The sequence below is a fragment of the Anomaloglossus baeobatrachus genome, chromosome 4, assembly GCF_048569485.1.
Source record: "Anomaloglossus baeobatrachus isolate aAnoBae1 chromosome 4, aAnoBae1.hap1, whole genome shotgun sequence".
Lineage (NCBI taxonomy): Eukaryota > Metazoa > Chordata > Amphibia > Anura > Aromobatidae > Anomaloglossus > Anomaloglossus baeobatrachus.
The window spans coordinates 355,471,409-355,498,491 of NC_134356.1; the positions used below are offsets into that span (position 1 = coordinate 355,471,409).

General features: G+C 43.8%; 1 long non-coding RNA gene across 3 annotated transcripts in view; it reads left to right on the forward strand.

Annotated features, from left to right (window-relative positions):
• LOC142303599 (uncharacterized) overlaps positions 1 to 27,083 on the forward strand; it is a 132,401-nt gene that overhangs the window by 48,644 nt on the left and 56,674 nt on the right. For 2 of the 3 annotated variants that reach the window (XR_012753042.1, XR_012753041.1), the window contains one exon: positions 8,245 to 8,324. This is a non-coding gene — a long non-coding RNA (uncharacterized LOC142303599). Of the gene's footprint in view, positions 1 to 8,239; positions 8,325 to 27,083 lie in introns of all 3 variants that reach the window. The other variant, XR_012753043.1, reaches the window with a different exon arrangement.

A 27,083-nucleotide genomic window follows, 5' to 3' on the forward strand; every position in this document is an offset into this window, starting at 1 on the left:
GAACATATACTACTATACAGTAGTTATAAAGGGGATACCTTCATCTGAACATCAGGCAGCTGTGCTATTGCAGCTGTGTATATTTTACTCAGAAATGCTACTCTATTTTTGAGAAAACATACTTTGAAAAGCCAATCAAGATATATGTGTCTCAGGCTGCATAATCTTTAGCCAGGCACCTACTGTATGTGCATATTCTTAGAGAGACAACTGTAAGACAATGGGAGTCGGGTGGTGAGAAACCACAGAGGACTATTGGCAGATGAGCTATCAAAACTCAAAATACAGCCTTTCTAAACATAATATCTTTCAGAGTAAGATTTGCATGGCTACAATAACGCACCCAAAGTTTGATTCTTGCCACCCTTTAAACAACCTTCCAGATGTTCTACTTAGCTCTGACACAGTTCTGTAGAGTCAAAGCTGTTGACAGTCTCCCTTTTAATCGATATCAATTATCATGTAAATAGTATCATAAAATCAAAGAATGGTAGTGATGGAAGGAACCTCAAGAGCCATCGGGTCCAACCCCCTGTGAATGCAGGTTTTTATAAATCATCCCAGCTATATGTTTACCCAGTTCCCACTTGAAGATTTTCAGGACTAGCTCCAGTGGTAGCCTTTTCCACTCTATGACTGCCATCTCTGTCAGAAAGTTTTTCCTAATGTCTAATCTGAATCTCCATCCTTTTAGCTTCATCCCATTGCTTCTTGTACTTCCTTTTGCTAATGAGAATAGGGTGGTTCCCTCTGCACTGTGACTGACTTTCAGATATTTGTAGACTGCTATTAAGTCTCCTCTCGGCCTTCTCTTTTGCAAACTAAACATTCCTAGTTCTTTTAGCCGGTCTTCATATTATCTCAAAAATATATTATAAACCCCAACTTTTAAAAAAATTCCTTTATTATACCAAAAGCTAAACAGACTCATAGACATAAAAACATACAATGTCTCTATTGGGTTCAACCAATAAGGGGGTAGATACATTGCAATATACAATTCATCCTTCTTTCACGATTCGATACCTATTTCCCCTCATCAAAAAAATTCCTCGGAGGGAAAAATTGCAATTTTTCAAAGATTTATATACTTCATACCATTATTCACATTATATATATTTTAATAAATATCTATTAACCCCTTAACGACCTTTGACGTACTGAGTACGTCATGGTGACATGGTGCTAAACGACCCATGACGTACTCAGTACGTCATGGCGAAATCGCGGTCCCGGAGCCCCGGGGAGTGAAATTTGTTTAATTAAACGGTAGATTCGGGAAGGAGGGGACCTCTGCCTGACCTCAGGAGGGGTGGTGCCTCCTCCCCGAACCTACAGAGGCTGTGATTGGCTGACGAATGCCGCTCAGCCAATTACAGCTATTGTAATGTTCCAGCCATTGAAAATGGCTGGAACATTGAAATCCAGCCCTGATCAGTGCTGCTGTAGCACTGGCCATTGGCTGGAGCTGGGTGATTGATGCTTCACCCGCCCCCAGCTCTGATTGGAGAGACTGGTCTTGTGACCGCTCTCTCCAATCAATGTGGATCTGCGGCCTGTGACCGTCCCTGGAAGCCGAGGAGAGCGGTAAGTTGCTGTCCCCGCCGCCCGCCCCTGTCCCCGATCGCCCCGCCGCTGCTCCCAATCCACCGCTGTCCCCGCCGCTGTCTCCGATCGCCCCGCCGCTGCTCCCGATCCACCGCTGTCCCCGCCGCTGTCTCCGATCGCCCCGCCGCTGCTCCCGATCCACCGCTGTCCCCGGCGCCACGCTCCTGATCCACCGCTGTCCCCGGCGCCATGCTCCCGCTCCACCGCTGTCCCCGCCACTGCTCCCGATGCACCGCTGTCCCCGGCGCCACGCTCCCGATCCACCGCTGTCCCCGGCGCCACGCTCCCGATCCACCGCTGTCCCCGGCGCCATGCTCCCGATCCACCGCTGTACCCGGCGCCACGCTCCCGATCCACCATTGTCCCCGGCGCCACGCTCCCGCTCCACCGCTGTCCCCGCCGCTGCTCCCAATCCACTGCTGTCCCCGGCGCCATGCTCCCGCTCCACCGCTGTCCCCGCCGCCGCTCCCGATCCACCGCTGTCCCCGGCGCCATGCTCCCGCTCCACCGCTGTCCCCGCTGCCGCTCCCGATCCACCACTGTCCCCGCCGCCATGCTCGCCACTGTCCACGCCGCCGTCGCACCCACCTTTTTCAGCCGCTGCTGCCCCCGAATCGGCCCCCACTGTTCATGATCGGCGGCGGCCGCCGCCGCCTCCTCCTTCATCGGCTGCCCCTTCTCCATCGCCACACCTCCTATCCCTCCATGTGCTGCAAGCCACCCTCCCCCCACGTGGGGAGAGGGTGGCTTGCATCACATGTGGGGGGAGGGTGGCTGGCTTGCAGCACATGTGGGGGGAGGGTGGCTGGCTTGGAGCACATGTGCTGCAAGCCACCCTCCCCCCACATGTGCTGCAAGCCACCCTCCCCCCCACATGTGCTGCAAGCCACCCTCCCCCTACATGTGCTGCAAGCCACCCTCCCCCCGGGGCCCCCCCTCCTCCATGTGCCATCTCTCTCTCCCATCAGACTCTGCCCCCCTCCCCGATCTGCTGCCTGCTCTCTCCCATTTTCCATCTACTGCCCTCTCTCACCCTCCTCGATCTGTTGCCTCCTTCATCTGCTGCCTCTTCTGTCTGCTGTGATCCTGCTGCCTAGATCCATCCTATAAGGTAGGTATCCCCATCTCACCTCCCCTCCACCCCATCCTCTGCCGCTACTCCATCCGCTGCGCCATTTCCCATCCATCCGCTGCGCCATTTCCCATCACCCATCCGCTGCGCCCTTTCCCATCCTCTGCCGCTCCTCCACCCTCTGCGCCCTTTCCCATCTTCCATCCGCTGCGCCCTTTCTCATCTGCCGCCCCGCCCTCTCGCATCGCATTATCCAGCGCAGTTGCTCGCTTCCAGACTGTAGTGGATGATGCGATGCGAGACTCGTGCATTGCTCTCACGTTTGGCACTGGTCTTAGTGGCAGGCGCTCATTTTTTTTTTTTTTTTTACTGATGTCTGTAATTTTTATTTTGCTAAACTAAATTTTTTTGTATGGGGGGGTCTAGTTTCCAAAATGGGATCACATGTGGGGGAGCTCCATTGTTTAGGCACCTCAGGGGGTCTCCAAATGAAACATGGCGTCTGCTAATAATTCCAATCAATTTTACTGTGAAATGGCGCTCCTTCTCTTCTGAGCCCCGCCGTACGCCCAAACAATTGATTTCCACCACATATGAGGTATCGTCGTACTCAGGAGAAATTGCACAATACATTTTATGGTGCATTTTTTCCTGATACCCCTGTGGAAAAAAAAGCTACCTGTTTGAAAAAACAATTTTGTGGTAAAAAAAAGAATAAAATATTTTCACGGCTGAACATTACAAACGTTTGTGAAGCCTCCAGGGGTTCAAAGTGCTCACTAAACAGCTAGATAAATTCCATGAGGGGTCTAGTTTCCAAAATGGGGTCAATTGTGGGGGAGCTCCATTGTTTAGGCACTTCAGGGGGGTCTCCAAACGCAACATGGCGTCCGCTAATAATTCCAACCAATTTTGCTGTGAAATGGCGCTCCTTGCCTTCCGAGTCCTGCTGTGCGCCCAAACATTTGATTTCCACCACATATGGGGTATCTGTGTACTCAGGAGAAAATGCACAATACATTTTATGGTACATTTTTTCCTGATACCCTTGTGATAAAAAAAGCTACCTGGTTGAAGCAACAGTTTTGTGGTAAAAAAAATTTTTTTTCTTTTCACGGCTCAACGTTATAAACTTCTGTGAAGCCCCCAGGGGTTCAAAGTGCACATCAAACATCTAGAAAAAATATTTGAGGGCTCTAGTTTCCAAACTGGGGTCACTTATGGGGGAGCTCCATTGTTTAGGCACCTCGGGGAGTCTTCAAACCTGACATGGCGTCCGCTAATGAGTGCAGCTAATTTTGCACTCAAAAATTCAAATGGCGCTCCTTGCCTTCCGAGTCCTGCTGTGTGCCCAAACATTTGATTACCACCACATATGGGGTATCTGCGTACTCAGGAGAAAATGCACAACACATTTTATGGTGCATTTTTTCCTGATACCCTTGTGATAAAAAAAGCTACCTGGTTGAAGCAACAGTTTTGTGGTAAAAAAAAATTTTTTTTCTTTTCACGGCTCAACATTATAAACGTCTGTGAAGCCCCTAGGGGTTCAAAGTGCACATCAAACATCTAGAAAAAATATTTGAGGGCTCTAGTTTCCAAAATGGGGTCATTTGTGGGGGAGCTCCATTGTTTAGGCACCTCAGGGAGTCTTCAAACCCGACATGGTGTCCGCTAATGAGTGCAGCTAATTTTGCACTCAAAAATTCAAATGGCGCTCCTTGCCTTCCGAGTCCTGCTGTGTGCCCAAACATTTGATTACCACCACATATGGGGTATCTGCGTACTCAGGAGAAAATGCACGATACATTTTATGATGCATTTTTCCTGATACCCTTGTGAAAATACTAATTTTTATGGCTAAAGTAACATTTTTGTGTTAAAGTAAAATTTTCATTTTTTCGTCTACATTGCTTTGGTTGCTGTGAAGCTCCTAAAGGGTTAATAAACTTCTTGGATGTGGTTTTGAGCAGAGTGAGGGGTGCAGATTTTAGAATTGGGTCACTTTTGGGTACTTTCTGTCGCCTAGGTTTCTCAAATCACTCCAAATGTGATGTGGTACCTAAAAAATTTTTTTTTGTAAATTTTGTTGGAAAAATGAGAAATTGGTGATGAACTTTGAACCCTTCTAACTTCCTAACGGAAATTTTTTTTTTCAAAAATTGCGCTGGTGTAAAGTAGACATGTGGGGAATGTTATTTAGTAACTATTTTGTGTGACGTATCTCTCAGATTTATGGGCATAAAATTTCAAATTTTGAAAATTGCAAAATTTTCAAACTTTTCGCCAAATTTCCGAAATTTTCACAAATAAACGCAAAACATATCGGCCTAAATTTACCACTGACATGAAGTACAATATGTCATGAAAAAACAATCTCAGAATCACCAGGATCCGTTGAAGTGTTCCAGAGTTATAACCTGTCAAAGTGACACTGGTCAAAATTGCAAAAAATGGCCGGGTCTTTAAGGTGAAAACAGGCTGGGGGCTGCAGGGGTTAAACTCACCATCACACAGTGGTTTAGGAGCTGAATACAGAGACAAAAAGATATTTCGTCACTATATCCAGTTCCAACCCCTATCCAGTTTTTGAGACCATAAAAACACACTTATGATAATGTCATCCCTGGTCACTCTTTTTGATGTTTTTTTGACAACTACTCGACATCCAAATCACATCCTCAACTGGTCAATTGTACAGAGGAAAAAACAGGGATAACTTTTTTGAAAAAAAGCACATCCTGGAATACCCTAGGTTATTCCTAACAGAACCAACACCCAATATATGGTGCAAACTCATCTACCAAACTGTTATTTTGGATACCATGCACCCTATAGAATGCCAAAGGTCATTCCCTACAGAACAGAGACTTAATATCAGCCCAAGGCCATCATCCGAACTGTTAGAAAAAAGATTTTTTCAGCAAAGCAACAAACACATATATGCCAAAGATAATACAGAAATAAAAAAGTCCAGTAACCATAATTTGTTCCTTAATAGGATTCTTGATAGATGAAATATTTATCACATATCCACTTGAGATTGTCATATAAAATAATATCCTTCTTCATAGAGGTAGTTGATTTCAGACATGTGAAATGTCACAAGTTACTTTTGGTAATGGTTAGACACTCTGTGCTTGATAGCTTCACAATCTTGGGATACAATTTACACCTTACACCTCGACGCGTTTCCCCCCTTGTATGATAGAGCCAAAGGGTTCATCATGAGGTTTTATTGATCCATGAGTTTAATATCAATATTCAATATGGATCTAAAAGAGGAAGAGAGAAATATATACAATCTCTCAGTATAGATAAGAAACGCTTTCCAACATACACATAAGAAGACTACACCGTCAAGATCTCACTCAAAATGAGGCTATAAATGATCCCATTAGATACCAATTGCCCCATTCCGTATACATATTCACTACATCAAAACAGGTCTACTCCTTACAAATGAAAAGGAGAGCACTAATATGTATGCATATATCTAAATCAGTAACCCCAAAAACAATCATATAGACCAAGTCAGTCAGCTGATTTTAAAAAGATACAATAGATATAGACAATGTCACTTACCCCAAAATCACCTCAGATAAAGTATGGTATGCCAAACCGGACCACTACAGCAATCGTTTAGGGGTCCAAGTAAGATGAGACAGTAGAAACTGGCAAAACGCCATGATAGCCTCCGTCCCAAAAAATCCTCAAATGAGGACACCAGCACGCCAACCAGCAACCATGCGGCAACCTTTTAAATGAGTGCGGGAGCCATTACATTTCCGGTCCCAGCCGCCTCCCATCATTCATTGCGACCGCGCACACGCGCAGTCACGTCATTCACCCTGCTTCATACACAAACCTGATGTCACTTCCCGTATATCTCATCAATGCCACCGCGCATGCGCATACCTGCACCAACCACGCAGCCGCCCATATTCTCAAAGCGGCATAACGAAGGTTCCCATAGCGCAGCGCCGCGCATGCGTCCCAAACGTATACCTCATCAAAAGCCACCGCGCTTGCGCAATCCTGCGCCAACCACGCAGCCACCCATATTCTCCAAGCGGCACCACGAAGGTTCCCATAGCGCAGCGCCGCGCATGCGCCCGAAGCATAAGACATACACAGGCTGAATTCACCATGAAACAAAATTCCACATAGCAAAAAGGTCACAAACAGAGGGTTAATGCCTACTAACTGACTAGAACTTAAGGATATATAAGAGAAAATGCTTAAAATAAAGGGGCCTTACTGCATATATATATTGATGTAGTAATTATAATAAATAAAGTGCCAATTCCAAAGAAAGGGAGCATTCCTACCCCACCAACATTGTTAAATCTACACTTACCACCCCTCTCTTTACCAATTATTGACCTTTAGCTTACTTATATTATTGATAAAAACCAAACCCAATAGTGGGGGTTTAAATTATGAAGGTTATCATTCTAACCTCCTCTAGTCTTTCCAATATCAACATAATATCTTTCAGAGTAAGATTTGCATGGCTACAATAACGCACCCAAAGTTTGATTCTTGCCACCCTTTAAACAACCTTCCAGATGTTCTACTTAGCTCTGACACAGTTCTGTAGAGTCAAAGCTGTTGACAGTCTCCCTTTTAATCGATATCAATTATCATGTAAATAGTATCATAAAATCAAAGAATGGTAGTGATGGAAGGAACCTCAAGAGCCATCGGGTCCAACCCCCTGTGAGTGCAGGTTTTCATAAATCATCCCAGCTATATGTTTACCCAGTTCCCACTTGAAGATTTCCAGGACTAGCTCCAGTGGTAGCCTTTTCCACTCTATGACTGCCATCTCTGTCAGAAAGTTTTTCCTAATGTCTAATCTGAATCTCCATCCTTTTAGCTTCATCCCATTGCTTCTTGTACTTCCTTTTGCTAATGAGAATAGGGTGGTTCCCTCTGCACTGTGACTGACTTTCAGATATTTGTAGACTGCTATTAAGTCTCCTCTCAGCCTTCTCTTTTGCAAACTAAACATTCCTAGTTCTTTTAGCCGGTCTTCATATTACATCATTTTCAGACCTTCTACAATCTTGGTTGCTTGTCTCTGGACTTGCTCCAATATGTCGATGTCTTTCTTGAATTGGGGTACCCAAAAGTGTACACAGTATTCCATGTAGGGTCTGACCAGGGCAGAAGGAAAAAAATAAAAAGGCACTCACAATCCTTAAAAAACAAGACTTTATTTGCTCATGTTTTCAAAGTCCAGGTAAGGCAGAAGGAAAAGAGAGATGCAGAGCAAACAGACTTACAGCCATTTTGCGTGTCTAGCATGCTTTTGCTGGTCCACACTTCCATGCTGACAACACGTGGGGCTTTAAATAAGCAATTAACGATAAGCCAACATTGTTGCCATCGCAAGACACCATATACAAAACATTTAAAAAAACTCACATATATAAGTACATTTGATATTACAAGTGAAGTGCTGCAGAACAATATTATTCAATCCAGGATTATTCATTACCTATGTCGGATACTCACTACAAGAAAACTAACAAATCCTTTCTCTCATTGAAGCACAGTAGACCCTGGGCCTCCAGACGCAGTATCCATCTGGCTTCACACCGCAGAAGTAATCTATGGAGATCTCCTTATCGCTCAGGTAAATTAACCCTCTCCAGACCTATACATTTTAAAAGTCAGGGATCTGAATCAGGTTTTTCTGTAATATGCTTTGTTAATTTAGTGGTTCCCACACCTGTATTAATAGATCTCACATGTTCCCAACATGTCCGTACGCCCTGCATTTCTCTTTTCATCCTGCCTTGTCTGGACTTTTAAAACATGAGTAAATAAAGTCTTATTTTTAAGGATTGTCAGTGCCTTTTTTAATTTTTTGTTGGATCATGCTACTTGGCTTCTAAAAGTAAGCACCACTCTTTCCCTGTTTAAATGCCATGGGTTTCTCAACCCACAGGAATTACCATGCTAAGGTAGTGCCCGAGTGTTTTCCATCTTCTGGATTATAGGGGAATAATTACCTCTCTTGATCTAGATTCAATGATTGTCTTAATACATCCCAGAATTTTGTTGGCCTTTTTAGCTGCAGCTTCGCATTGTTGGCTTGTGTTGAATCTGGGATTTACTATCATGCCCAAGTCCTTTTCCCTGGTGCTATCGCTTATTTTTTTTCCTCCCATTCTACATATGCTTTTTACATTTCTTTTACCCAGATGTAGGACTTTGCATTTGTCCCTGTTAAACACCATACTGTTCTACTCGGCAAATTGTTTGAGTGTGTCTAGATCTTTCCTCTCTAGTGTTGGCTATTCCTCCAATCTTAGTTTCATCTGCAAATTTTATGAGTTCCCCAATAATTCCATTGTTCAGTTCATTTATAAAGATATTAAACAGCACTGGCCCCAGAATAGAGCCTTGCAACACCCGTTTTTAACTTTCCTCCAGTTTGATGTGTATCCATTTAGTATTACTCTCTGTGCACGATCATTAAACCAGTTGTGAATCCATCTAACTGATTTTTTATGGAATCCGTACTTGATCATTTTTTTAATGAGGATGTCATGTGATATTTTATCGAATACTTTACTGAAGTCAAGGTACACTATATACAAGGTATTCCCCTGGTCCAACCATTCAGTGACTTTGTAATAGAAGGAAATCAGGTTGGTCTAACAAGATTTTTTGGTTATAAAGCCATGCTGGCTTTGGTTGATTACCATGATGCCTTCCCATCCAGGTACCTAAGTAAATCTTCTTTGACGATTTGCTCAAAGATTTTTCCTGCTATGGAGGTCAGGCTTACTGGCCTGTAATTCCCTGGATCCTCCTTTTTCTCCTTTTTGTAGATAGGAACCACATTTGTCCATTTCCAATTTAGAGGGACCTCTCCTGTTTCCCATTACTTATTGAAAATTATGGCAGGCGGTACTATTATAATAGTAATTATATTATTATTACTATTATTATTATTAGTAATAATTATTACTTTTTCAAGACTCTAGGGTGTAAATCATCTGGACCTGGGGACTTGGTTTCCTTGCACTTGGCTAAGTGTTCTAATATCAATCCTTTGCTTATTGTCAACTTGGACACTGAAGTACACTGAATCCATGTCGATGTGTATTACAAAAAATTATGCATTTTGGAAAAAGTGTGTAAATTTTATGTAAAATTTGAGTGAAATTCAGTTCCACTCGAAAACATTTGCTCATCTCTACTGTGTACCAATCATTGCTCGAAATCATTGTACATTTCATAAGATGGCAAGATGTGAAGACAAGCTAGTTAGGGCAGCATAATGCACTAGGCAATGTCCTGCTCATGTCCATGTGAGAGATATCCCAGGGAGGAGGCTATTTCTCAACTGATTTGGGAGCTAGAGGGGTACTTACACATCATTACTATGTTAGCTTTTATAGTTTTGGCTGATTGGTCCATAGTCTTTTAATGAGTCCTTTTAGCTTTTCAGTGTCACATGAGTTTTCTCAATTCTGTAGATTGGCTCAAATAGGCTAAATGATTGGTTGTTTCCTCCCATTGCGTAAAAAAACACATTTCATTCAACCCACATACTGAATTTTAGTGGTTCATTTAGGATATTTAGTATAAATTACTTTATTTATGCAGTTTTGACTTGATAAATAACCCCCTTAAAAAAACTCAAGGTGTGCATTGTGTTACATTTAAATGACTTTAATCTTCCATTGGTAATTGGGAAGCATGCTCCTTTTTTTCTGAGCCCTGCCTGTATTGAAAAGCTTATTGTCAAATATAACACATTTTCTAGAAGATAAATTACTCTCTCTTTAAAGTCAGCTATTCCTGGCCAAAGTTAAATGCATACACTTGAGGTGTTGGAAGTACATGACTTATGTGCCGTCCACCCATATGTCACTCTCCACTTGGAACATGCTGTTGTTTTGAGTCCTATTTCGTGCCCACTGTCTAACAATAGCTATCACTGAAGAATTGATGGCTCCTTTAATGTAGGGACACTCACAGTCGTTTTATATGGTAGCATGTACATGACAGAGCTCAGTGACAGATGGTAGGTATCCATCGTTAAGGTTAAAATAAAAAGAAAAGTTGACATGAGGGTAATGACCTGAGTAATTTTTTAGTGCTATATAAATAGAACGATGGAAGTAATTCTGTCCAGGTAGGGAATAAACCACAACGAATGTGAGGCATGTATAGTGCTTTGTTCATTACATGATCCCCAGAGTCAGATATTGTCCAATATTATATTTCATATATGTAACAAGAAACAAATGTCATCACAGGCTGATGTGTCACAGCTTTCATTATCACACAAAAGAACTTTAGGACCACAGCTAAGGAAGCAGCAGCTACATATGTATGCAATCATTTACACCCCTAAGTACAATAACTGTGAAGATGTTAAAAGCAACACTAATAGCAGAAACAAACACATTGCATCAAGAAAACTGGAGGTTTAAATTAAGCAGCAGGAAGAAGAACAATTTAAATAGAGTGTACTGTAGCTGTGAAATACCCTGCTGTGGGTATATTCAACAAGGAATTGCTTTCCGTTCATCGCCTCTCTTTGTCTTAGACATCTGCACATTTATATGTAAAATAACCAAATCTTGGGATAGATTCAGTTCTCTACTTAAATAAGGTAACATTACAAGAGAAAATGTGATAAACTTATTGATTAACTTACATTGTCTACTAATCTCATGGGAAATAATTACACATTATGCAGGTTTAAATGTTGTATTATTTGTTTTGCTTTACACATATCCGTACATTGATTTACTATTATCAGATTGACATGCTTTGCTGCTTGTGCGGGGTTGGGGCTAGAAAATAACAAATATTGGAGATTCTCTTCAGTAAAACCTTATTAAATGCATTGATGGATAATGTATAATGTCAGATCAAAGCTATAACCAGAAGCATCCCTAAAGAAGAATGAAACTAGGGCACTCCTTGGGGCAATATAACTTGGTAAAATACATAAACCTGATCTTTTAACCTGACGGAGAAGTGCCATAGATTTGGTGAACTTATTATGATAAAAAATCCTATCTATTATTATAATTGCTGAGACACACAGGAATTCCTCAGCAATATCCCTATATAGGAGAACTTAAAGAGGACTTCCCACCAAATTTCTCATGTTGAACTGGACACAGCATGTAATAGAGGCTGGAGGGCGAAATAATACATTTTACATATTAATTTACTCTACTAAGAGTAATTATCTTTCAAAATATTTTAAACATGAGTTAACCTTATTCTGAGTCCAAGTAAGTTTTATCACAGTTTTCACTTTTTCTTTTTTCCTGGACGATGCTCACCAATCATAAGTGTGGCGTACCTGACCCGGTCGGGCACCACTGAGTACTGCACTAATGCTGGGACAGTACTTCCAAGTAATCCTAGAGGCCGGAATGAGGTGTGTACGCACAGACACATAGCAACCAGGTCTCCCATACCATTAGATGGGACCGTTGGGCAGTCCCTGGAGGGGTCTGGCCATCAATTCTTGTCACGGGGTGTAGTGGAGGGGCTGGCAGCTAAAGTGCAGAGGCTGTCAGGAAAGGAGTGGAGCAAGCCAGTCTGGTAATGGTGAGCGGCGGTTGCTAAGGGATATGCGAGTGGCCACTAGTCAGACCCTGCACGTGAAGTAGCCGTTAGCGGGGGAGAACTGTGACCAGTCAGTCAGTCAGTCAGAAAGACAGAGAGAGAGTCAGTCGAGTACGGGGACTGCCGGTGACTAGGCACGTACGGGGTACAGGTCACTTGAGTAGACTTCAATTTATTGATCTGCTAAACCTGCCGGTGAGGGTAACTACAAGTCCCTCACCAACCATACAGAGTCTGAGCCTCAGCAGCAACGCAGGGACCCATAAGGAGACAGAGCCAGATGCCATCTCACCTGGTCCACGCTGCCGGCAAACAGTCCAAAAAGGGAGAAAAGGCAGTAGTGACTCCCTGGATAGACCCCACGGTACTTCAAGTCAGGGGTTATGCGAACAAAGAAGTGCTAGGAAGGCGAGTTAATGGTTACCGTCAGACCAGCCTGTAGGAGCTCCTGGTTTTCACCTGGTTTATCACAGCATTGCCCGGGCTACCTCACGTTAACAACTAAAGTGAGTAAAAATGAGTTGAAAGACTTTCTGGACTGAGAATGAATTATTCCTGGACCCACTATCCTATTCACCCGAGCCCCTGGGGCCTGCTTCACTCACGGGAGGCCACACCATCCGACTGCAGACCCCATTAGCCCCAGACGCTCGTTAAATTTGCAGTGGCGATCACCCATATCCCTGACCGCAAACCGTGAGTGGCGTCACGACACATATATACAAAACCGACATACCTGTTGCCATATACAGAAGAAGACCCTGTGGCGTTCCTGAAGCTGGATCCGTATCCCTTGGGCGACACATAAGCAGCAAGCACCATTCCTCGGAGAGAAGAACAGGTCCCAATTATAACTGTGTCACATTACAAAAACTCATCTATCAGCTCTCCTGATCACTCAGATGTGTCAGTAATCACACTAATTTTTTCTGTGCTCAAGCAGCTTGTATTCGCTTTGCCGTGAGATCAGGGCTGTTTTTACATCTCACACAGGAGCAGCCTGTTTGTACTAGATTACTCCTGTGTGAGATGAAATAAAGCCCTGCTTTGCTCTTACTGTAATTGCTTGAGCATAGCAAACAGTAATCGAGAGAGTTAATAGAAAGGTTTATAGTGTGACACAGTTAAACTCAACCTCCTGACCTCATCCGCAAAGTGTTAGCCCATGTTCACACAGGACGTTTTTGTAGCGTTTTTTTCCTGACCAAAACCTGACTAAAATCTAATCTTGTGGCAGAATGTCTCCTGGGTAACATCTGCGGTTTTGCTGCAGTTTTGGTGCGGTTCTTGTGGTGCTTTTTTGTGGAGTTTTTACAGGTTTTCTTTATGTCAAGACCAACAAGGAGTATCCAAGTGCTGGGCTGGACTGGTATTGACCTGGATCCGGCACTCGGGTAGTAAAAAAAAAAAAAAAAGGTAGAAACAAAAAGAAAAAGTAAAGCAAGCACGTTATACTTACCAGTCTCCGGTAGATGATAGAGTGTATGGGCTCCTTCCAGGTATGACATTTTCAACAGGCCCCTACCACATAGGGGGTAGGGAGGCAAAGCATGATTGTAGTGGCAGGGAGAAAACATAACCAAGCTCACTAACCAAGCCATTTACGCTCACTAACCTGGAAGGAGCCCATACATTCTAGGCTCATCCGTACCTGCTTCCGCGGCCCCTCCTACTTCCAGTGCCTCTCATTAGCCTCATGCATATTCACTGCTTCCCCCGCACCTCTCTCCACTGGAGTCTACCGGTCTATCATACAGTAAAAAAATAAATAAAAAAATGAGGTAGGGTCTACCTATATTTTGATACCCTGCAAAGATAAAGCCTACAGCTACAGGCTGCAGCCCCCAGCTGTGGGCTTTATCTTGGCTGGGTATCAAAATAAGAGGGACCCCGAGCTGTTTTTTAATTATTTAAATAATAAAAGAAACAATTGTGGTCCCCCCAAATTTTGATACCCAGCCAAGATAAAGCCCATAGCTGGAGGCTGGTATTCTCAGGCTGGAGAGACCCAGCCTAGCCTAAAAATATCAGCCTGCAGCCACCCAGGATTGTCACATCCATTAGATGCAACAATTCCAGCACTTTATCCAGATCTTCCTGAATTGCCCTGGTGCAGTGGCAATCAGGGTAATGTCAGGGGTTAATCGCAGCTCATACCTGCGACTAAGCCCTAGCTTGGTAATGGCAGGCGACTGTGAGACACACCCCATCACCAATCTGTAATAAGTGATAAGAAATAAACAAAAACACAAATCCTTTTTTTGAAATAAAATACAAAAAGCCCCCTCTTTCACTACTTTATTAACCCCATAATCACAGTCTTGCAGATCCGATGTAAAACACACGGGTCCCACGGAGATTCAGCCCTGCTTCATGTGAAGATCGCAGCGAGCATCATAGAAAAGGACTGCCCGCTGTCAGCTCCAGAGAATGAATGAGCCGCACGATCACCGGTCACTTTACTCAGGTGATTTCCGGTCACAGCTGACAAAAACTGTGACTAGGAATAGTCTCAGTGAGGTCCCCGCTGAACACGTGGCTCACTCATTCTCTGTATAGACCCGCAGACCAGCTCTGTGATTGGTTGCAGTCCGATGCTGGGGGCGCATCTGACTGCTACCAATCACAGATGAAAGCAGTGAATATGGAATTAGCGGGGATGTGAAGATGCCGCCGGAGGTAAAGCTGTGTCTGGGATTCGATAAATATAGCGCGCGTGCTCCAATCCCCCTATCCTCACCACCATTTAAGTGCCAGCTAGATACCCTGGATCAATTCCGGGTATCTAGTGACAGGTGGATTCGCAGGGTATCTGTAAGTCCACCTGTCATTAGGGTGAAAGAACATAGCAAAAGCGCTGAAAAGAATTGACATGCTCATTCTTTTCAGAATGCTAAAAAAACGGAGGTATTTTACAAAACCGTCAGGAAAAAATCCCGATATGTTTGTGTGTGTGTGTGCATGAGATTTCACAAATCTCATAGACTTTGTGGGGACTGTAATAAGCAGCATTTTATTAACATGGATTTGCATAAAACCAAGGCAAATCTGCAGCTAAAAAAATGCTGCAAAAACCCTGCAAAAATGCCATGTGTGAATATAGCCTAAAGGCTGCTTTACACACAGCGACATCGCTAGCGATCGCACCCGCCCCCGTTGTTTGTGCGTCACGGGCAAATCGCTGCCCGTGGCGAACAATATCACTAGTACATGTCACACATACAGTTAGGTCCAGAAATATTTGGACAGTGACACAAGTTTTGTTATTTTAGCTGTTTACAAAAACATGTTCAGAAATACAATTATATATATAATATGGGCTGAAAGTGCACACTCCCAGCTGCAATATGAGAGTTTTCACATCCAAATCGGAGAAAGGGTTTAGGAATCATAGCTCTGTAATGCATAGCCTCCTCTTTTTCAAGGGACCAAAAGTAATTGGACAAGGGACTCTAAGGGCTGCAATTAACTCTGAAGGCGTCTCCCTCGTTAACGTGTAATCAATGAAGTAGTTAAAAGGTCTGGGGTTGATTACAGGTGTGTGGTTTTGCATTTGGAAGCTGTTGCTGTGACCAGACAACATGCGGTCTAAGGAACTCTCAATTGAGGTGAAGCAGAACATCCTGAGGCTGAAAAAATCCATCAGAGAGATAGCAGACATGCTTGGAGTAGCAAAATCAACAGTCGGGTACATTCTGAGAAAAAAGGAATTGACTGGTGAGCTTGGGAACTCAAAAAGGCCAGGGCGTCCACGGATGACAACAGTGGTGGATGATCGCCGCATACTTTCTTTAGTGAAGAAGAACCCGTTCACAACATCAACTGCAGTCCAGAACACTCTCAGTGAAGTAGGTGTATCTGTCTCTAAGTCAACAGTAAAGAGAAGACTCCATGAAAGTAAATACAAAGGGTTCACATCTAGATGCAAACCATTCATCAATTCCAAAAATAGACAGGCCAGAGTTAAATTTACTGAAAAACACCTCATGAAGCCAGCTCAGTTCTGGAAAAGTATTCTATGGACAGATGAGACCAAGATCAACCTGTACCAGAATGATGGGAAGAAAAAAGTTTGGAGAAGAAAGGGAACGGCACATGATCCAAGGCACACCACATCCTCTGTAAAACATGGTGGAGGCAACGTGATGACATGGGCATGCATGGCTTTCAATGGCACTGGGTCACTTGTGTTTATTGATGACATAACAGCAGACAAGAGTAGCCGGATGAATTCTGAAGTGTACCGGGATATACTTTCAGCCCAGATTCAGCCAAATGCCGCAAAGTTGATCGGACGGCGCTTCATAGTACAGATGGACAATGACCCCAAGCATACAGCCAAAGCTACCCAGGAGTTCATGAGTGCAAAAAAGTGGAAAATTCTGCAATGGCCAAGTCAATCACCAGATCTTAACCCAATTGAGCATGCATTTCACTTGCTCAAATCCAGACTTAAGACGGAAAGACCCACAAACAAGCAAGACCTGAAGGCTGCGGCTGTAAAGGCCTGGCAAAGCATTAAGAAGGAGGAAACCCAGCGTTTGGTGATGTCCATGGGTTCCAGACTTAAGGCAGTGATTGCCTCCAAAGGATTCGCAACAAAATATTGAAACTAAAAATTTATTTTTGGGTTTGGTTTATTTGTCCAATTACTTTTGACCTCCTAAAATGTGGAGTGTTTGTAAAGAAATGTGTACAATTCCTACAATTTCTATCAGATATTTTTGTTCAAACCTTCAAATTAAACGTTACAATCTGCACTTTAATTCTGTTGTAGAGGTTTCATTTCAAATCCAATGTGGTGGCATGCAGAGCCCAACTCGCGAAAATTGTGTCACTGTCCAAATATTTCTGGACCTAACTGTATTTACCTTCCTAATGACGTCGCTGTGGAACCTCTTTTTTAAGGGGGTGGTTTGTTTGGCGTCACAGCGACGTCACTCGGCCACCAATAGAAGTGGAGGGGCGGAGAGCAGCAGCATTGACATCACTCCCACCTCGTTGCCGGAGGACTCAGGTACGTTGTTGTTAGTCATTCCCGGGGTGTCACACGTAGCGATGTGTGCTGCCTCAGTAACGACGAACAACCTGCGTCCAGCACGAGCAACGAGATTTTGAAAATAAACAAAGTGTCAACGATGCATGATTTGGTGAGTATTTGTGATCGTTAGCGGTCACTCGTAGGTGTCACACGCAAGGCCGGATGTGCGTCACGAATTCCGTGACCCCATTGCGTGAAAAGCGGCCTTTAGTCATCTATGCTATCTAATCATGAAGGAGGTTAGACCTGGAGATCAGGGCTGTCTGTTATAATGGGAGTATGTTTTCCTTTTCTTTGAGTGTTGTTGCCTGCTTGTGATTGGTTAGCATCCTTTGCCAATATCTTCATAACAAAGAGGCACAATTATGCAAAACTATTCCAATGTGTATTCAGTTCCACATGAAAAATTTGGTGAAAGATCCTCTTTAACACACAATATGTTTATGTTTCGTTTGGCAGTCATGTGGGCTAAGATAAAAGGATATCCCATCCAATCTGCTTGGATTTTCCACAGGTATAGTTACATACATAGAATATATTCTTTAATACCAGAAACTACTAGGATGTAAAAATAGTTCACAATATTATTATTATTACTATTACTAACATTATTTTAACTCCCCTAATCGGACAGTACTATATATGAATAAAGGGTGCAAACAGGGTTTTCAGTATGTAACATATGAATTACAATAAATAGGTACAGTATATACCAATGTGTTCTCCATTGAAAGAGAGGATTAAGGGGCACTTTGAACACTACGACATCGCAGCTGCGATGTCGGTGGGGTCAAATCAAAAGACGCACATCCGGCGTCGCAGTCGACATCGTAGTGTGTAAATCCTTTTTGATACGATTAACAAGCGCAAAAGCGTCGTTATTGTATCATCGGTGTAGGGTCCGGCATTTCCATGAATTGGGAAATACCGATGTTACGATGTTGTTCCTCGTTCCTGCGGCAGCACACAACGCTGTGTGTGAAGCCGCAGAAGCGAGGAACATCTCCTACCTGCGTCACCGCGGCTCATGCCGGCTATGCGGAAGGAATGAGGTGGGCGGGATGTTTACATCCTGCTCATCTCCGCCCCTCCGCTTCTATTGGCCGCCTGCTGTGTGATGTCGCTATGATGCCGCACGACCCGCCCCCTTAATAAGGAGGTGGGTCAATGACCAGAGCGATGTCGCAGGGCAGATGAGTGCATGTGAAGCTGCTGTAGCGATAATGTTCACTACGGCAGCTATCACCATGATATCATAGCTGCGACGGGGGCGGGGACTATCGCGCACGGCATCGCAGCATCGGCTTGTGATGTCGTTGTGTGCAAAGTGCCCCTTAGTCATGGCTAGCCATGGCTTGTGGAAACTTTTCTTCCATGGAAACATATAATCAGTATTTGTAATTTAATGTACTGATCCTTTGTTTAACCATCTTTGGTAATGACAAAGCTTATGCATACATGTTTGCTGTACTGGTCTTATTTCTGCATGGCAAAGAAAAAGCTGAATTCAGAGATTGTCTGCCGCAATCACACGTGTAAAGATGTGTCTCTGCTGCAATGTTTGAAAAAACAAAACAAAAACCAAGCTAGTAAACATGTGCATACTATATTTATTTATTTTGCTTGTCATGTTGGAAAAGTGCACGTCTACCAAGATCATAAAGTAATAATAACATCTTCTCTCCCACCAAGGAGAACATCTGAAAGGAGTTTGTATGTTCCCCCTTTGTTTGCGTGGGTTTCCTCTTTGTTCTCCGGTTTCCTCCCATACTCCAAAATACATACTGATAGGGAATTTAGATTGTGAGCTCCAATGGGGACAGTATTGCTGATTTATGTAAAGTGTTATGGAATTAATGGCGCTACATAAGTGCAAAAATATTATTATTATTATTATTATTATTATATTTCAGTATAGAGATGTACAATTGTCAATTCATAATATCATCAATAAAACATGGTGCTTGCAGTGTCCTTATGTTGGGCTGAGTAAGTGCTCCTGGTGTTAGAGAGCTACATTCCATTGATTGTATCACGAAAACACAGATGTAGTGTGCTATATTGAAAGAGAAGATGCTACTATCACTTCATGCCCTTGATAGATATGCATTTTTCCAATATGAAGATGATCCAGAACATAGATCTATAGCATTTCTGAAGAAGAACACGGTAAAAGTGATTTAGTAGCCAAGTATGTGTCCTGATCTGAACCCAACCGATCACCTATGGGGAATTCTGAACAGACCAGCTGAGCATCACTCTCCATCCAGCATTCAGGCTCTAAAAGAGGTTGTTCTTGAAGAATGGAAAAAGACAGATGGGACAATATGTTGCCAACTCATTTAATGCCTTGAAGACTTCATTTGCAATGAAAGTTATATTATTAATAGGGATGATCGAATACTTCAAATATTCGGCTACGGTCATATTCGATGAATAAGTCGCCGCTATTCGACTATTTGCTAATATTCGATGCACAATGTAAATCTATGGGAAACCCGAATAGTTGCCGAATAGCAACTATTTGGGCTTCCCATAGACTTACATTGCGCATCGAATATTCGCATAGCGGCGACCTATTCGTCGAATATTTGCGAAGCTGAATATTGCCGAATATTTGTGATATTCGATCATCCCTAATTATTAACCTTACTTTCATGTTATACGTAGATTAAAAAGTTTTCGCTGACTCAGTCTAGTCTAAATTTTGGAAACTGTTTTTTACTCGGTGAGATATTGATTAAAATGTTACTTTTCAATGGGGGTGTACACATTTATTTACAACTCCAAGTACAAAAACTTTGGAACCATGTGTAAAATGTAAAGAAAACAAGAATTCAATGGTCTGAAAATCTCTTTCAGCCATATTCTATTCACAGTTCAGTGCTATGCTATCTAACTTTCACTTAGCAGTTTCAAATATATATTTATACTCAACTGCTCAAAAGTTCAATTGATTACACCTCCTATTACCAGTTAACATTAGGGGTGACCTTTTTCATTTATATTCTTGTATTTGTACACATTTTATCTGCAGGACATAACTGTAGCTACACTAAATATATGTACTCTAGTTAACAGTACACCCAGTTGCCACTTCCTAACACCCATATTCCTACTACTTGTCCCCCACTGAAAGTGCGGCAGCCCACACAAATTTGAACATAATTTTATTATTATCATTTTTGGTGTCCATACAACTTTCTGATATTTTTTACATTTAATTTTGGGGGGAGATGATTTGACCAGAAAAAACATTGTTTTTGACATTTTGCTTTCTTTGTTGCAGAGCACACTATATGTGATAAATATTGTGATAAAATATTAATTTGGACAATAACCCAAGTAGCAATGCCGGGTTAATTTTTACATTTTTAAGATTTTGTCATTAAAAGTTTGAGAAAACTTAGGTCGATTTAAACATTTATAATTTTTACTTTTGTAAAACAGGGTTTTACCCCTTAAAAGCGGCTGATTTTGCACTTTACGTTTTTTTTATGCCATTCTTCTTCCGCAAGACGGAAATTTTTATTTTTCAGTCAATATGGTCATGTGAGGGCTTGTTTTTTGCAGAACAAGTTGTACTTTTAGATGAAACCATACGTTTCCCCATATAGTGTACTAGAAAATGGCAAAAAAAATCCAAATGCAGAAAAATTGCAAAAATGTGTGATTGCAGAATTGTTTTTGAGATATTTTATTCACAGGGTTCACTATATGGTAAAAGTGATATGTCAGTGCGATGCCTGAGATTGGTGCGGGTTCATAGACAGCAAACATGTATAGGTTTACTTTTAACTAAGGGGTTAAAAAAATCAGAAGTTTGTCCAAAAAAAGTGGCTTTTGCTCTATTTTCCGCGACCTCTTAGCGTTCTAACTTTTCGGGATCTATGGCTCAGTGATGGCTTTTTTCTTGTGTCTTAAGCTGACCTTTTTAATGGTACCATTTTTGCACAGATGCTATATTTTAATCGCCTGTTATTGAACTTAGCACAAAATTTGTGGCAACAAAACACTTAATTTTGGCATTTGTAATTTTTTGCCTCTACGCCGTTTACCGATTAGATTATTTGATTTTATATTTTCATAGATCGGGCATTTATGAATACAAAATATGTGTATATTTTTTTATTTTTTTAACCCTTGAATTTTCAATGGTGCGAAAAGGGGGTGATTTGAACTTTTAGATTTTTTATTTTTTTTAATTTTTTAAAACTTTTTCTTTTTTTTTTTACTAGGTCCCCTAGGGTACAGTCTGATTGCTCATTCTTTTCTCCTGATCAGAGCAGCACCGCTCAGACCACGAGAAATGATCATCTCCTGTAACAAGCAGCACTTGGCTGTTTCTTACAGGACCTGAGTCATGTGAGCACAGGAGTCATCACATGAACCTGTGTTACCATGACAACCCCCGGATCCACGTTATCACGTCATGTGACCTCTGGTATCAGCCTGTGAGTATGGATCTACCGCTATTGCCATTAATGTGTCGCTGTCACATCTTGACAGCACCATTTGGGGTTAAAAGGCACGGGCGGATAGCAATTCCGCTCGTGCCTAGCAGGCACACATGTCAGCTGTATAAATCAGCTGAAATGTGCGCTGATCATGTAGCAGCATGGTCAGCATCCCATGGGGATGATGCAGCAGACCGCGGGCATTAACACTATGACTGCTAGGACGTAATATTAGTGCCCGCGGTCGTTAAGGGGCTACATGTTTTGCCATTTTTATTAGTTAATACTTAAACTTTTAATTGCTTTATAAATTATGCTGCAATACTTTAGTAATACAGTCTATTGTAAAATTGATAAACTCCTATAAAGTATAGTCCCTTCTTCACATTTTGTATCTTTGCACCTGTGACGCTCAGTAACCTTTGATGTGACTTGAAGTCCCAGCCTAGAACTACCAAGTCAAATATTTGACAGTAGAAAAAAGAGGACTATATGGTGGGCAGTGCTGCTGTCCATCTCCTATCTGTTCCTCTTTTTTCAGTCATCATAGATATGGCTTGTTCACGTTATAATTAATGGGCCGAGAGATGCGGTGCATGACAGGTAAAAGAAGAGGTGGTTCTGAGGACCGGATTTTGGGCAGCAAGCTGTGACAGGGCTGGGCAGGTGAGTGCTTAGGTTAATATAGGGTAGTCTGATCTATAGCCACAAGTCACTGGTCACTTTATGTGACTGCAGACTTGTGAATTTTCACAAAACACACTGTACACTGTGAGTATTTTCCAGTGTTATAGTCGGGAACAGTGGTCACATGACCATAAGTACACAATATGTATACCCCTGGGCAGAATTCAAATAAACTCTTTCCAGCACCCTCAGTACAATTGTATTGTGCTAGGCTGGAAATAGACCAGTCGGATTGTAGCCAGGAATAGGCATATCATGTATTTATGGTCATGAGATTGCCATTCCCAGCGCTGACAGTGCGTGCGAGTATTCACAAGTCTGCAATCACATAGAGTGACTGCAGAATTGTGGATTTAGAACAGATAACCCCTTTAATGTGTATAAAAAAATAAATAAAAACTTTTACGTTTATTATGCTCTGGGGATTGGCAATACCTGAGAGCACAATAATTGAAATTCAGTTTCTGGAGAATAATGGCATACCAAATTTTCAGCTTTGCTCTCCTTTTAAGTACATAATGGGGATATGTTTAGTTTGAAGGTTGTGGAAATTGAGGCGTAATAAATCAACTATTGTTGGAAAGTAGGAAACGACACTTAACTGAAGAGGCCTGTTAGATCTTAAATATCAATATAAGAACACCAAGAGAATTATATTACTGTACAGATTTCATATCTCATTGTAGACTGTAAGCTCTCACGAGCAGGGTTGTCTTTTTTGCTCTAATTATTGTATTTTCTATAACTGTTACTTGTTTGCATATGATCCTTCTGAATTGTAAAGCGCTGCGGAATATGTTGGCGCTATAGAAATAAAAATTATCATTATCATATACTAACCCCTTCACAACATCCACCGTACATATACAACAAATGTTGGAAGCGGATGCATGGAATGGGCTTGCAGGGTGAGCTCACCATACACAGGTAATGGCTGTGTATTACAGCCTGGACCTGCCTACAACAATCTCGGGTGCAATGGAGTGCCACCCACGGTTGTAAACCTGTTAAATCCTGCTGTCAAACTCTGACACTGGGATTTTAACCCCTTAAATCGCGATGTCAAAATGTGACATAACAATTTAAATCCACGCTGCAGTAAATCTTCACTTACCCTGCCCCATCAGTGGCGCTGTGATGTGATTGTACCTCCCCGCTCTCAGCAGCCGAGATGCTCGGATCCGGCCCTTCTGTGGGTGGCTCGCGGGTCTCACGGTCACTTCAAATGAAAAGGGATAGTGATGGGATGGTAGATTTAGGACGTATATGTACGGGCTGAGCCGTACGGAGTTCATGACACCACCCACGGTGTGTGGTGATATTGGACACCACAGCTGCAGTTACGGGGCACCCGGGGGAGATGTCGTGCAGCAAGTTGTTAACCACTCCGTGGGCAGGGATGGTTGCCCCAGGACCCGTTGGGGATTGGCGATGCAGGGAGATGGGCGACTGCAGGGTGCTGATGTACTCACTATTAGAAACACACACAAGTGTCTGGTAAACCAAGGTGATGGTGGTCGGTGCCCGCAGCCGGCTGCATTCGGATTCCCCCAACCTGGCTGGTGGTCTCTGTCTTTCTCCTGCACCTGTGTAAGATGGTGGACTGCCTGTGCTTGCAACTTCAGGAGTCCGCTCCCGGCTTGTGGTTGCCTGAGGAGCATTTTGCCCGCAGACGCTGGTGCGTGGGATCTCTGAGCTGTGGCGGTGGCCTTTTATCCCCCTCGGTGGGCTGTTGCCTTCAGTCGGGACTTTGGATGGGACAAGACCTCTAGTCCTGGCCGCAATCAGTTCATTAGCTAGCCCCCAGTTGCTTCTGGACTTAGCTTCAGGGTCTGAGTACCCCCCTTTGTGCTTCGGTTTCCGAGTCGGTTCCCCGGGTCGGTAGCGGCAGGCCACTACCCTGTCCAGGTCCACCTCGGTTCCATCGAGCCGTCTTCCTGGCTCCTGCAGATGGAGACCGCCATCTGCCTCCTAGCCAAAGGCACCAGGGCTCCTACCCTGGCACCTGTTCAATTTGGGTATTCGCCTCTGCTGGAGCTGCACACAGCTCCAGCCCACACACCTCTCCAACTTTAACTCTAAACACTTCACTCCACTTTCCCGCCCCAGGCTTTCTAGGACTCCTCGGTGGGCGTCTTCCAGCCGCCTGGTTCTGCCCCCTGGTGTGTCTATCAAGCCCTGAGGGGGGTGACTAGGGTTTTGAGATTGGCTGTGTGTTACCTGTGAGGGAAGGGTGTAATGCGGGGCCCTATCTGTGACTACCTGGCCCGGCCAGGGCGTCACACAATCACTGTGATCCAATGGTTTTCATGGTAGCACAAGGTCATGTGATGACTCCTGTAGCTATCATGACTCACTTACTGTTTCAGCCAGCCGAATGCTGATTGTAACAAGAGGTGAGTATTTCTGGAGATCACCGCTGTGTCGCTGTGATCAACAGAAATGAATGAGCGATCAGACTGCTGATCCTTAGAGTCCTCTAGGGGGACTAGCAAAATATAAAAAAAAAGTTTTAAAACAATTAAGAACAAATAAAAAAAACTAAAAGTTCAAATCACCCCCCATTTGCCCCTTTGAAAATTAAAGAGTTAGAAAAATAAAAAATATACACACATTTGGTATTGCCACATTCAGAAATGCCCAATCTATCAAAATATAAAATAAAATAAGCTGATCAGTAAACGGCATAGCAGCAAAAAAATTTCAAACACCAAAATTACATATTTTGGTCGCCGCAAATTCTGCGCAAAATGCAATAACATGTGATCAAAACATAGCATCTGCGCAAAAAGGGCACCATTAAAAACGTCAGCTTGGGGGGGCGTGTCCAGGATGCTGAGCTGAGTGGACGTGGGGAAGAGGAGCTCCTGTTGACCCTCAGCTAAATCAGCACTTATCATAAGCATAAACCTACTCACCGGCTCTCAGGATGGGACCACGGAGGATTAAACCATCGCAGCAGGCATCGGTGCCCCCCCCGCTGCACACCACGGCGCTGGATACTTTCTTGGGCCTGGAACAGGGTCCAGGGGAGGCCCGGACGCCATCTTTCCAGGAGCATGGAGGGGAAATGGAGGCACTGGCCCGGCCTGCTAAGCAGCAAGAGAAGGAGGAGTGGGTGAGCGGGGACACAGGGGAAAGTGGAGGAATCCCTGCAGCAGTTCCAACAGGGAATGCCTTGGCTCAGCAGCCCTGCACTGCATCGGATCCTCAGGCACAGCAGCAGCAGGCCCAGGAGCACATAGTGGCTGTGGGAGATAAGGTGGAGGTCGGGGGGCAGCCCTCCCCACTGCCGGGAGAAGGGACTGCAGCTACAGCTGGTAATATCAGGGAACAGAGCAGCCTGCTTCCCCCCTCTGGGCCTCGGTGTGGAGATCAACTTCCCCAGCTTCCCCAGCACCAGACTAAAACTCCAGTGTCTATTACTGCAGGTGCTCACCTTAAAGGGCCAGACACCTTCTATAAGGACATGCATGAGTTCATAAGTAAACTTCCTTCTAAAGAGGACTTTCAATGCCTCATACATGAGGTTAAAGCAACTTGCAGGTCAGAAATAGCTGAAGTGAGGAGAGATTTGCAGCAATTGTCTGGCAGAATTGAATCCCTGGAGGAAGAGCATGACATCACCAGATCCCATGTATCAGAATTACACAAACTGGCAACATCGCAACAAAAAATTATGGAGGATATGCAGTCTCACATAGAGGATCTCGACAACAGAGGACGCCGTTGCAATGTCCGTGTGAGGGGGGTCCCAGAGTCAGATGGGCCCGAGGACACAAACTCCATACTACAATCCATCTTTAATGAAGTGTTGGACGCTCCCCCTTCTAACATCATCAAGCTGGACAGGGCACACAGGGCTTTACAGCCGAAGAATTTATCCACCCAACCCCGGGACATCATTTGTTGCATCCACGACTTCTCCACCAAAGAACTGATCATGGCTAAGGCTAGAATGAGGCGCACGGCATCTGTGTTCAATGGCAAGGAAATCCAGCTTTTCCCGGATCTTTCTCGCATCACACTCCAGAAAAGGCGGCACCTCAAACCCCTCCTCACGAGCCTGAAGGAGCACCAGGTTCCATACCGCTGGGGTTACCCGTTTGCACTAACAGCGCGCAGAGGGGGTAAATCGGCGACCCTTCGCACTCCAGCAGATACCACTCTGTTCTGTGAAGCACTGGACATTCCAGCGGTCTGTATCCCAGATTGGGACTTGCAAAGGTTGGAAGGTCCGCCCCCTCCCGTGTGGTCCAAGGTGAGGGGTGGAGGGCGTGGGGCTTTGGGGGGGAGAGGAGGTAGGGGCCGCGGGTCGCTCCCCTCCCCGGCTCGCCGTTGAGGACACTCCTTAACCTGGTTGGTGCCTATTTCTTATACCCTCTGAGTTCCAGTGGCTGAGCATGCTTTGTGATACTGTGACTCTCTCTACAGCAAGCCTCTGACTGTCCATTGTGTCATCTGCGGCCCTCTGGGTCTGTTGAGCTGCATAAGGGGGGGGGGGGGGGCTGTAGCCACAATGATGCCGTGGGGGGTAGGGGGGTTGGCGGGAGCCCGGTCCCCTTACTTGGAGTTAGTGGTTGAGGTTTTTTGGTTTTTT